The 12,405-nt window shown below is 42.6% G+C and overlaps 1 protein-coding gene across 4 annotated transcripts in view; it reads left to right on the top strand.

Annotated features, from left to right (window-relative positions):
- Window positions 1-12,405, top strand: part of sgcd (sarcoglycan delta) — a 906,913-nt gene that overhangs the window by 228,628 nt on the left and 665,880 nt on the right. The gene's annotated exons all lie outside the window — the stretch shown is intronic.

The raw sequence follows: 12,405 nt of genomic DNA, 5'->3' as shown, positions 1-12,405 counted from the left end.
TGGAGGGGATTAATTAGGATCTGGCTATAGCAGCTGTGGAAAAGACTTTTAAAATATCATTTCCTCTATTCTTTATTTTTTATTTCATTTTTTCTATCTTTTGCTTCTGCATTTTGTAGTTTTTTCATATGTAGATTGCTTTGCTTAGTATGATTTTTTATTTTGTATTATATAGTTTTAATTAAAATATTTTAAAACAACTGCTTGGGTTGCTCTCTTCCATCATAGGCATCACAAGGGCAACATACATTTTTATGTGTCTTCAAGTCAATTACAATTCATGGTGACCCCCATCAAGGTACTTTATTACCAAGATGTACGGTGGGTTTTCTTTCTCCATAGGTTCTGGATTCAACCAACAATGCACTCAAATATACACAATACAAAACAATTAACCATAGTATATACTGCACCTGTGAGGCTGTAGAGAAACATGAGGCTGGAAGGAAACTGAGAATCTGTGAAAGAAATCCAAACATAGTGCTTGGAGTGAATCCACACCTTCCCATCATTTCAGAAATTGCCTTTCTCCAGTCTTGCATTTCTTTATAGTACTGTACAGGAGAATTCAGCAGCTATCTGCTTCTCTTTTTCACATGACTGGCAGGCTCCCTAGAGTTGGAGGAGCCTGACATATACATGGTTTTCTCTCAGGGCATGCTACCACCGCCTCTGTTGCTCTGTAATTTCATAAATAAGAGACTTCAGAACCCACAATGTTTAGTAGTCGCATGGGGTCCTAGAACTGTATCCAGAAGAGGTTTGCCATTGCTTTTTTCGGAGTCTGAGATAATGTAACTTGCCAAAGGTTACACTGAGGGTTTCCATGGCTGAGCAGATATTTGAATCTTGGACTCCCAGAGTCCTAGTCCAGCAGTAAAAACTGGACTATGTTAGAGCCAGCAGAGGAAAAGCATGGCTCCGGAACCTGTCCAAATTACACCTCCTGCTCCCTGTGCTCAACAATCCTGCCCTCAGTCATTTGGGAGTAGCCATAAAGCAATCAGCCAGTATTTTGAAAAACATGATAAGAAATAGTCTATCACCTTCTCATCTCCTGTCTGGATCCTCACATCTGTGACGATAGTCACACTTGAGAAACAGGTGAAGACTTTTCCCATTTAGGTGATTCTAACATAGAGCTTTCAATTTCCATGTAGTTTTCAGTCTATTTGAATATCAATAATTTTCTGTTGTGGCCAAAAAGAAGAAAAGAAAAGAAAAAGTGTCCAGTGGCATTTGAATATTAACAAACTGTTCTGGACTTAAATCTTTCATGGACTGTAGTTCACTTCATCAGATACATCTCCCTTTCCTCCCCTTCCCTTCCTTCCCTCCCTTCCTTTTCTCTCTTTCCTTCCTTTTCTTCCTTCCCTTCCTTTCCTCCCTTCCCTTTAGTGGTAGAGTAAGCGAGCATGTTCACGTGATCCCAATGGAAGCTGTGCCTGCCATGAGTCTTTTAAAATATTGTTTCCCTAATATATAATATAAAAGAATACACAATAGAAACATTTCTCAATTATAATAATATATAAACATATGTACATTATATACAATAGGGTTGTTGTATGTCTTTCGGGCTGTGTGGCCATGTTCCAGAAGTATTCTCTCCTGATGTTTCACCCACATCTATGGCAGGCATCCTCAGAGGTTGTGAGGTATGGATCTCACAACCTCCATACCTCACAACCTCTGAGGATGCCTGCCATAGATGTGGGTGAAACGTCAGGAGAGAATACTTCTGAAACATGGCCACACATCCCGAAAGATATACAACCACCCTGTGATCCCGGCTATGAAAGCCTTCGACAACACATTATATACAATATATAATAGATAAACATTTCTTGGGGCTCCACGAGAACCTTTTGCTTCCAAAAGGGCTCTGTGGCTGAAAAAGTTTGAGAACCACTGCTATAGGTAACCTGGACTCAAACCATGTAGGGTTTTAAAAGTCAGTATGAACACCTTATACTTTGCCGGGAAACTAATTGGCAGCCAGTGGAGTTACTTTAGGATAGCAGTGATATTCTCATTCCTGGATATTCTTGTAACCAATCTGAATGCTGTATTTTGAAACAAATGGAGTTTCCAAACTTGGTACAAAGGTAGCCCACTGTAAAGCACATTGCAGACGTCCAACCTTGAGGTTACCACTGCATGCATTACCATCTTAAGGCCTTCCAAATTTAGGAAGAGGCACAGCTTGCATATCAGCTGAAGCTGATAGTAAGCACTCCTGACAGTTGCATCTACCTGGGCTCTGACATTTGGAGAGATGGATTCAGAACGCCCCCAAGCTATGAATACAGTCTTTTGTGTGTGTGTGTGGGGGGGGGGGGGGTAACACCATCCAGAACTGGTTGACACACCTCCATCCCCTTGGTGGCAAGCACCTCTGTTTTGTCTGGATTGGTTCAATTGGTTTTCCCTCATCCAGCCCATTACGTTCAGAGAAGACATGCTATCCTTAGGTCAAGCTGTTTTTGAAGGCACAGTGGAATATATTTGGTGTCATCAGCATACTGATAACACCCCATCTCTGGAACATTTTATATCAGTATTTGTTTGTTTATGGAGGCATTGAATGTTTACCATTTTATGTTGGAATCCGCCCTGAGTCCCCTCGGGGAGATAGGGCGGAATACAAATAATTTTTTATTATTTTGTTATTATTTTATTTTGTTGTTGTTGTTGTTGTTGTTATTATTATTATTATTATTATTATTATTATTATTATTATTATTATTATTATTATTATTCCATGCCTATGGCTGATCTCTCCTAGCAGCTTCATGTAAATATTTAAAAGCATTGGGGATAGAATGGCACTTTGTGGGACACCACATAACAGCTTCCTTTTTGAGGAGCAGCTATTCCCAAGCACCAGCTTCTGGAATCTGCCTGAGATGTATGACTGGAAACACTGCAGCACAGTGTCCCCGATTCTCAGCCCTTCCAGGCATTCCAGAAGGATACCATGGTCGATGGCATTGAAGGCTACCGAGAGGTCTAAAGGTCCCAACAGTGACACACTCTCCCTGTCAGTGTTGAGATGGAAATCATCCACTAGGGTGACCATAGCAGTCTCAACTCCATATTCTGCTCTGAAGTTTGTTTGAAATTGTTCAAGGAAGTGTGTATCTCTGAAGACTGCCTGGAGTTGTAGAGCAACTACCTTTTCTATCACCTTGCCCAAAATGGAAGGTTAGAGGCTGTGACACCAGTCTTGTCTGCCCATGACAGCTCTGAGGTATTGATCACCTCCACCCACAGATTTTCTGAGCTGAAAATCCCATCAAGGGTATGACCTGCCAAATGCATTGGTCCTGAAACCAGTTGGGATAGGCCCATGTTTGTCATGGATACCATGAACTCATGAGCTGCAACTGACAAACTGGCCTCCAGTGGTATGTTGAAGTTACCCAGCAGCAAAAGTATGGGTGACTCCAACAACACCTTTGAGAACAGTCCTGTGAGCTCAGCCAGGGAGTCTGTTAGGCAGCAGGGTGGATGGTACACTAACAGAATCCCTAGTCTATCTCTGGTTGTCAGACTCAGGTTTGTGCACTCGGTGTGATACAGCTTCCTAGTAGGTAGTCTTGTCAGGGTAAGATGGTCTTTATAGACCACAGTTACCCCCCACCCACTTTCCCTCGCCTGCTCACTGATGCAGTACCCAGCTGGGAGGGCCTGAACCCAGGTTGAAGCACTATCATCTCCCAGCCAAGTTTCAGTGAAGCATGCCAGGTGAGCTCCCTCATCTTTGATAAGATCATAGATGACATGAGCCATATTTTTCACTGACCTGGCATTACTTAAGAGAAAAAGCAAGATTTTGTAGGTGGTCTGGCTCACTCTTCAAGCTCCTCAGGCTGACAGGAAAGTGAGATAGGTATTAAACACCTTTCTCTCCTTCCTCTATAACAATGGTTCCCAAACTTTTTTTGACCAGGGACCATTTTAACCAGGGCCCACTTGACCAGGGACCACTTTGACCAGAGACCACTCTCCAACATTAGTACCAAAAGGTTATTTATTTATTTATTTATTTATTACAATATTTATATCCCGCCCTTCTCACCCAACAGGGGACTCAGGGCGGCTTACAATAAAACACATATATAAAAATTATACAGTGCAATATAAATCAGTTAAAAATTATTATTAACTTACATCAGTATTCATAAAACACATTATAAAATACAGGTAGGCGTGTTCAGTTCAAAAAACTGGGTCTGTCGATTGAATCAGGTTTTGGTCAACTTTAGATTTGGTTTGGTTATTTGGGTGCTGATTCAGAAAAATGCATTGGATAGACCACATCAGTTCTAGTTTCAGATACAGAACATATGCCATCCAGTAGGCGCCATCTTCTTGCTCACAGAAAACCATATTTAATAATCTAGAGCTGATGTGGTCTATCCAATGCAATAGTCAGCACTGCAGAAAGGAGTGGAAATGAAATAAATGAAATAAATAAAGAAGGAGGAGGTTCACAGACCAGATTTTTGTTCTCATGGCCCACTCCTGGACCACGGCCCACAAGTTGAGAACTACTGCACTATAAGGACATGTGACCCTACCATTGCCATATCTCCTTCTTCCCTGTATGACTTGAATTGCTGCCCCACACTCTGTATACATGCAGGTATAGAAGCTTTTACCTTTCGGGCTGTTTCTGCCACTGAACAGAACAGGCTCTTAAAGGGTCCAGTGACTCGCTTTTAACTGCTGCTGTCTTCAGGTGGGAGCTGCAGCAGTAGTAGGGAGCCAAGCCCAGTGTGCAGGTAAAGCTGGATGGAACTGCAGATGGAACTGAACATCTTGGTGAATTCTTGTTCCCACTGAAGTCTGTTTGTCAACTTCTTTTGGTCAAGGGTTTGTTTGCATGTCTCTATTGTCAATTACCCCAGCCCTCCATGCAAAAATGTTTTTGGATAGATTTCACACAGCAAACAGAAACATTTATATATTATGAGGCGTTAGGAGAGTCCATGCTTCTGCATTTTGACAGATTTATTTACAATGGTCCCCAGTATCTGCTGGGCTCATGGATACCAGTCTGTGGATGCTCAAGTACCATTATACAAAATAGCAGAGTAAAATGCCATCCCTTATATACATTGGCAAAGAGTAAGGTTTCAGGATTTTTTTAAAAAAATTGCAAGCCATTGTTGGTTGAATTCATGGATAAAGAAAATATGGCTATGAAAGGGTGATTACTAGTTTACTTATAGTAGTTTGCCATTCTGCTGATAAAAAAGATTTTTTTTGTGTGTGGGCAGTAGCGAGCAACCTCCCCCCACGAGGAACCCACAAAGAAAAACAGATACAATAGGTTTGGGATAGCCAAAGGCCACAACTTGTTTATCGGTTACAATGAGAAACAGGGTTGGCAGCCATGCATGGGTCCTGGATCAAGAATTGGACAGCCCGATGCTGGCCAATGCCACTTCACAACAGTAGGGGTCCCTGGCAGTGAGCCAACCGGTTCCGGCCTGGGACACCAGTACTGCCGCACCCCTACACCACGAGGACACTCCCCTCTCACCGATAAAGGGGGGAGGTACACAAACCAGATCCAGGGCCCATGCCACGCCACAAAAGGGAAGGGGAACCCCCCCCCCCCCGCCGCCAACCCTGAACCATTGCAGCCCAATTAGCAGTGCCTGCAGGGGTATCCCCCTGCCCTGCAAGGCCCAACACAACCATAGCCCAGTGGTGTCTGGTCTGCCGTTGCGTTTTTTGCACCTTGCTTTCTTGAATTGTCTAGCATTCTGTGCCTGTGTCACTTTCTTTAGAGAAACCTCTTGCCCTTTGTGAGTGGACTGGTGCCTCATGTTCGGCCCACTGAGTGCAGTCGTGCCTTCCTTCTCCACACCTGATTCACTTTCTGTCCTTGCAGGAGCTGATGCCAGTCCTATGAAAACACAGAAAAGAATACCCAGCAGTCCCTGATTCTTGTAACAAGAAGCTGCACAGCTACTGGCAGATCCCCATGGCAGGCATTATTAAAATACCCCTTGTTCTCCAACTGGAAACTGGGGAAGTAGAAATCTGACAGGTGCACCGGAAGCAGACAAAATGCTGATTGGGTGTTGTATTTTGCCAAAAGGCATGCAAGCCTAAAGCCTAGATGCAAACCTTTGAGGGAAAGGTGGCCGCTGCCTTGTCAGGGTAAGCCTGGTGCTGACAGCCTGGCTGACAGCCTGACCGAGGCGGGGGCTAGGGAACACAACTCAAGGGGGTTCCCTTACCAATTCCTCCTGGAACAACTCTGGTGTCTGGTCTGAGGCTGGACTCAGGGCTGGGGGGCAGCACTACTTGGGAGAAAGTCCTCCAGGGGAATGCTATCTGAGGCATGGAGAAAGCAATAAATATTTCTGAGCTATGTTCCCCTTGTGCCCATTCTGCTCCTTTGTCCATGTTTTGGAATAGCTTGGTATTCTTTGCTAGGTGGGGTGGGTGGCTCCTCCCTGCAGGTGTGTCCTGCTAGACCAGGGTGACCAGCATGACTGAATATCAGGAAAGATACTGAAGAAAATCATAAGAAGGCCATCTGTGATCACTGAATAATTGGAAAGACATTCTGACTGAAGAGCTGTACAGCAATGGAACTCATTGCCATAGTGTGGTGGAAGCTCCTTCCTTGGAGGCATTGAAACAGAGGCTTTTTGCCTGAAGAGCTGTGTAGAAGTGGAACTCTCTGCCTCAGTGTGGTGGAAACCTCTTCCTTGGAGGCTCTGAAACAGAGGCTATCTGACTGGAGAGCTGTGCAACAATGGAACTCTCTGCCTCAATGTGGTGAAAGCTCCTTCCTTGGAGTCATTGAAACTGAGGCTAACTGGCTGGAAAGCTATGCAGCCATGGAAATCTCTGCCTCAGTATAATGCAAACACTTTTCTTGGAGGCATTAAAACAGAGGCTTTCTGCCTGAAGAGCTGTGCAGCAGTGGAACTCTCTGCCTCAGTGTAATGGACACACGTTCCCTAGAGCCATGAAATAGAGGCTATCTGACTGGAGAGCTGTGCAGCCCTGGAACTCTCTGGTGGAAGCTCCTTCATTGGAGGCATTGGAACAGAGGTTGTGAGGCCATCTGTTGGGGTACCTAGGTTGAACTTTTCCTCCAAGGCAGGGGGTTCAACTAGATGGCCAAGTGGTCTCTTCAACTCTATGGTTCCATGGTAATTGTGCCATCACTTTGCCCATGGTCACTTAGTTGATTTCTATTATAGTGGCATGCTGCCATGTGTTCTGCAGAGATTAAGAACAAGATTAGCTGTTCCCTCTCCCCAGTCCCCTTGTAAGAAGGATGCAGTTACGCAGGCAAGAGAAGGATGATTGAGGGAGGGCTATTCCAAAACTAAGTCCCAAGAAGCCCCCTGAGGGGCGGGGGAGAATGAAAGCAAAAAGCAAACAAACAAACAAAACAAGGGAGCCATCAGCTGGCTTCCTCCCCCCCCCCAATATGCTAAAATAAATGATCCACCAGGAACCTGTTGGAGCCAGCTGCATCCCTGCAACAGGTAAGGAGCCCCAGGAAGGAGATGGAAAGGGTGTGTGGGGGGGAGGGGAGGGATGAACCTCAGAGTTTCCACACTGTTGCAAGCCTCCAACTGGCTGAACAGCTATTCCGTCCTCCACTCCTCCTCGCCGCTGCCTCCCCTGCTCGGATCATCCTCCACATGGCTTTCCTCATGCTGCCTGGAGCTGCTGCGTGGAACAGCTGAGAGGCGCCAGGCACCCAGTGCTGTTCTGCCCCTGCTTTGCTTGCACAGGCAGAACAAAGCAGGGCCCATGTGCAGCTGATCTGGGGGCAGGCTGGAACCAACCCCATTGGCTGCCCAGCCAAGTGCACCAAAAAGTACAGGTTCAGTGGCTCCTGGGAAGAACCCTGAAGAGAGGATGGTGGGGGAGGTGCACCAGCCGCAGCAACCTTCCTGCCTGGTACGTCAGGCAGGGCATTTCCTTGAAGGGCAAAAGGAATTTACATTGACATCAACATAATTAAAGATCACATGAGATATCTTTTAAAAGGAAATGGAGAGGAGTAACAAGTATTTTCCATGCTGTCATTGGTAATTTGAAACTTGCTAATGCAGTATAAAGTAGAAATGAGATGTAAAATGAAGGCCACCCTTGAATTCTTATTCCATCTTCAACATTTCTGTCCTCTTGGATCCAAAACAGTTGAATGTCACTTGTTGAATACTGTGCTGCATACAGACTAGTCATTTGCACTTCAAATGAACTAGCCTGGGGTATTTCAGATTATGTTCTTCACAGCTGCCATGCACAGAAGAATGATGTTTGAATTACTGCTCTGTTTTCATGCATATGTACAATTCAAGGACCGTTGGATGAGGTGACAGATGACAAATGAGTGTCTTGACAAGCTCTGCCAATAAGATCTTTGAATGAAAGATGATGATGTCTGGTCACCTTGGAGAAGAAACTAAGTGTCTAGATTAATCCAACAATGGGTTTGCCTATACATTTTTTCTTCCCTTTTCTACCTGTCATAACTGTGGACAATGCAAAAAAGAGAGCATTTTTATTGTTAATTTGTGAGAAAAGTGTGTCTTCTAAAGTTTGAAGGATTACATTTTTGCACAACAAAGATTAGTTTCCTGGAGTTGTAATCCAGAAAAAGTTACTTTTCCAAGCTCTGCGTGTTTATATAATGCCAACAAATATCTCAAAATTATCTTAAAGCACTACAGTGTGTATTGGGGCATTGAAACAGGATGAACTGAGTCTGAAATTGAGGTAGTGAGCCTCATCTGTGTATCAAGAATGTTCATGAAGGAGTGGATTGTTCTTAAATAACTTACAGCTGTGACCCAAGTGACTTGACCTCTAGCTTAACTCTAGCCTCTGTTCATGAAGGCTATAAAAGCACACCTTTCTCACATTATCAATTGCTTTGTAATCCCAGTGCTGCCTGGCCTAAAAGGGTTGTGGCATAGTAGAGGATAATGTTACATGCCCAACATTCCCTATTCCAATTCCATATCCTGCCACATTGACTTGGATGTGAGCATAATCTCTTGCTCCTACTTTATCTAAAGTCCGACTCTCACAGAGGTTTCTTCCTGCATACAACTGCACATAATAAAAATATTGTTATTTTTTAAAATAATAATAATAATAGGAACTTCCCAACATTTGCAAAATTCTTCTTACATCTACCCTTACAATGAAAGAAAGTGCCAGAACAGGCCAATTCAAAATCGGAACACAGTTTCTTTGAACACAAATAAACACAGGACACCTGCCCCAAATATTTTTTGATCTCAATTTTCTTTTCCAACTCATATTACATGGTAAATCTGTTTTGTCTCCTAAAGAAGTTGAATTGTTGACAGCTCATATTGGAACCCTGGGTGAAAGGAGTTAAATCTCCTTCTGTAGTGATTTAGCTAGGACCGTGGTTAGAAAGCTTCTTGTTTACAAGTTCCACTCAGTGCACTTTGCCCAGCTCATTTTATGTTTTTATTGCTGTATTTTTCATGTGTTTTATAATGATTGTGTTTTTAATGCCTTTTAAATTTATTTGTGTGTTTTTATAAAACTGTATACTGTATGCTGGTTTTATATCTGTAAGCCGCTCCGAATCCCTCTGGGGAGATGGTGGCGGGGTACAAAAATAATAATATTATTATTATTATTATTATTATTATTATTATTATTATTATTATTATTATTAAAGCTTATGCTGAACAATAGGCCAAGACAGCCACAGAGGATTATTACAGTTTGGCCAAAAAGGATACAGCAATTTGCTTCAAAATGTACAAGCATAAGGTAAAAGGTAAATGTTTCCCTGTGTCTGACTCTGAGGGTTGGTGCTCACCTCCATTTCTAAGCTGGAGAGCCGGCGTTGTCCGGACACACCTCCTAGGTCATGTGGCCGGCATGACTGCATGGAGCACTGTTACCTTCCCACCGAATGTTTTCAAACTGCTAGGTTGGCAGAACCTGGCACAAATAGCAGGAGGTCACTCTGCTTCCCAGATTTGAACTGCCAACCTTTCGGTCAGCAAGTTCAGCAGCTCAGCGGCTTAACCCACTGTGCCACTGGGAGCATACAGAGAAATACAACATATCTTATACTGTTCTGACAGCTATTCAAACTTCCCACTCCCTCTCCTGATTGGCTGAAAAAAGGTAGGTTAGGATCTGTGCCAGGATTTAGTGGATGGGAAAATGGCAGCTGAGGATTGGTCAGAGTGAAGGACCAATCAGCTGCAGAGACACTCCCTGGGAGGGCACAGTCTGAGAAAAACAAATGATAAAGATATGTTGATGAGGTTTTGGTGAGTTCAGATGTCCAGTTCCGTGCCAAAGATATGGATCTTAGGAAACAAGCAAGACTCGAGGGACCAAGGTGCTGATCTTGGGTAATCAAAGGCTTGACTGTCAATAGAAGAGTTAATTAATGTGCATACTCTAAGCTTCTATTTTCATGAAGAAAAAGCAGACTTTCGGCGTTATGTGACTTCTACCGACATTTGGGGCTTATCTGATTGGCAAAGGAAGTCACCTATCTTTGCATACACACAATGAATCTGATGATTATCTGTTTTGGGAAATAGACAGAGGGATTTGCCCAACGTTTTCCATTCCCAGAAGATTATCTGAAGAGGGTTACAGACATTTCTATGAAGAAGTCTATATATATACTAGCTGTGCCCGGCCACGCATTGCTGTCGCGAAGTATGGTGGTATGGGAATTAAAGTACAGTAGAGTCTCACTTATCCAAGCCTCACTTATTCAAGTTTCTGGATTATCCAAGCCATTTTTGTAGTCAATGTTTTCAATATATTGTGATATTTTGGTCCTAAATTCGTAATTACAACATAATATTACTGCGTATTGAACTACTTTTTCTGTCAAATTTGTTGTATAACATGATTTTTTGTGCTTAATTTGTAAAATCATAACCTAATTTGATGTGTAATAGGCTTTTCCTTAATCCCCCCTTATTTCCAAGATATTTGCTTATCCAAGCTTCTGCCGGCCCATTTAGCTTGGATAAGTGAGACTCTACTGTATTGAGGAATTGGTGGTAGTTAAGGTAAAGGGTAAAGGTTTTCCCCTGACATTAAGTCCAGTCATGTCTGACTCTGGAGGTTGGTGCTCATCTCCATTTCTAAGCCGAAGAGGTGGTGTTGTCCATAGACTCCTCCAAGGTCATGGGGCATGACTGCATGGAGCGCTGTTACCTTCCCACCAGAGCAGTACCTATTCATCTACTCTTATTTGCATGTTTTTGAACTTTAGGGTTGGCAGAAGCTGAAGCTAACAGTGGGGGCTCTCTCCGCTCCCCCAATTCAAACATGCTACCTTTTGGTCCAGAAGTTCAGCAGGTCAGTGCTTTAACACAATGCGCCATCAGGGGATATTATTTCCTAAAGGTTGTGAATATACAATATTTCTGATTGTTTTTTTGTCTGTTGGAGGTAAGTATGAATGCTGCAATTAGGCAAAATGATTAGCATGTAATGGCCTTGCAGCTTTCAAGTCTGGCTGCTTCCTCCCTGAGTGAATTTTTTGTTGGGAGGTGTTAGCTGGCCCTGATTGCTTCCTGTCTGGAATTCCCTTGTTTTCAGAGTGGTGTTATTTGCAATATTTTATGTGCTTCTACTGTCTGTGGGCCTCAGAAAAGAGAGGATTTGCCAGACTTTGGTGATGGGAATACTTTGTTGGGAGGTGTTAGCTGGCCCTGATTGTTTCCTGTGTGGAATTCCCCTGTTTTCAGAGTGTTGTTCTTTATTTAGTGTTCTGATTTTAGAGATTGTATTGTTCTGTTTTATTATACCACAGTAATTTTTATATATTCTGATTTTAGGGTTTTTGAATACTTGGAGCCAGATTGTATTCAATTTCATGATTCACAGCAACATAATAATAATAATAATAATAATAATAATAATAATAATAATAATGATAGTAATAATAATGACTTTGATAATACACACTGCTTCACTGCCTTCTCAGCTTCCTTTCTGGAAAAATCCTTTCTTGGGAGGTTTTAGCTGGCCCTGATTGTTTCCTTTGTGAAATTCCTAATTTCCCTGCTTTCAGAGTGTTGCTGTTTATTTACTGTCCTGGTTTTAGAGATTATATTATTCTGTATTATTCTACCACAGTAATTATTTCATATTATAGTAGAATCTCACTTATTCAACATTCACTTATCCAATGTTCTGGATTATCCAACGCAGTCTGCCTTTTAGTAGTCAATGTTTTTGTAGTCAGTGTTTTAAATTCATTGTGATACTTTGGTGGTAAATTTGTAAATACAGTAATTACTACATAGCATTACTGCACATGGAACTACTTTTTCTGTCAAATTTGTTGTATAACATAATGTTTTGGTGCTTAATTTGTATAAT

The sequence above is a fragment of the Anolis carolinensis genome, chromosome 2 (genome assembly GCF_035594765.1).
Source record: "Anolis carolinensis isolate JA03-04 chromosome 2, rAnoCar3.1.pri, whole genome shotgun sequence".
Lineage (NCBI taxonomy): Eukaryota > Metazoa > Chordata > Lepidosauria > Squamata > Dactyloidae > Anolis > Anolis carolinensis.
Note: the sequence above shows the minus strand (reverse complement) of the source record. Positions and strands in the feature narration are given on the sequence as shown.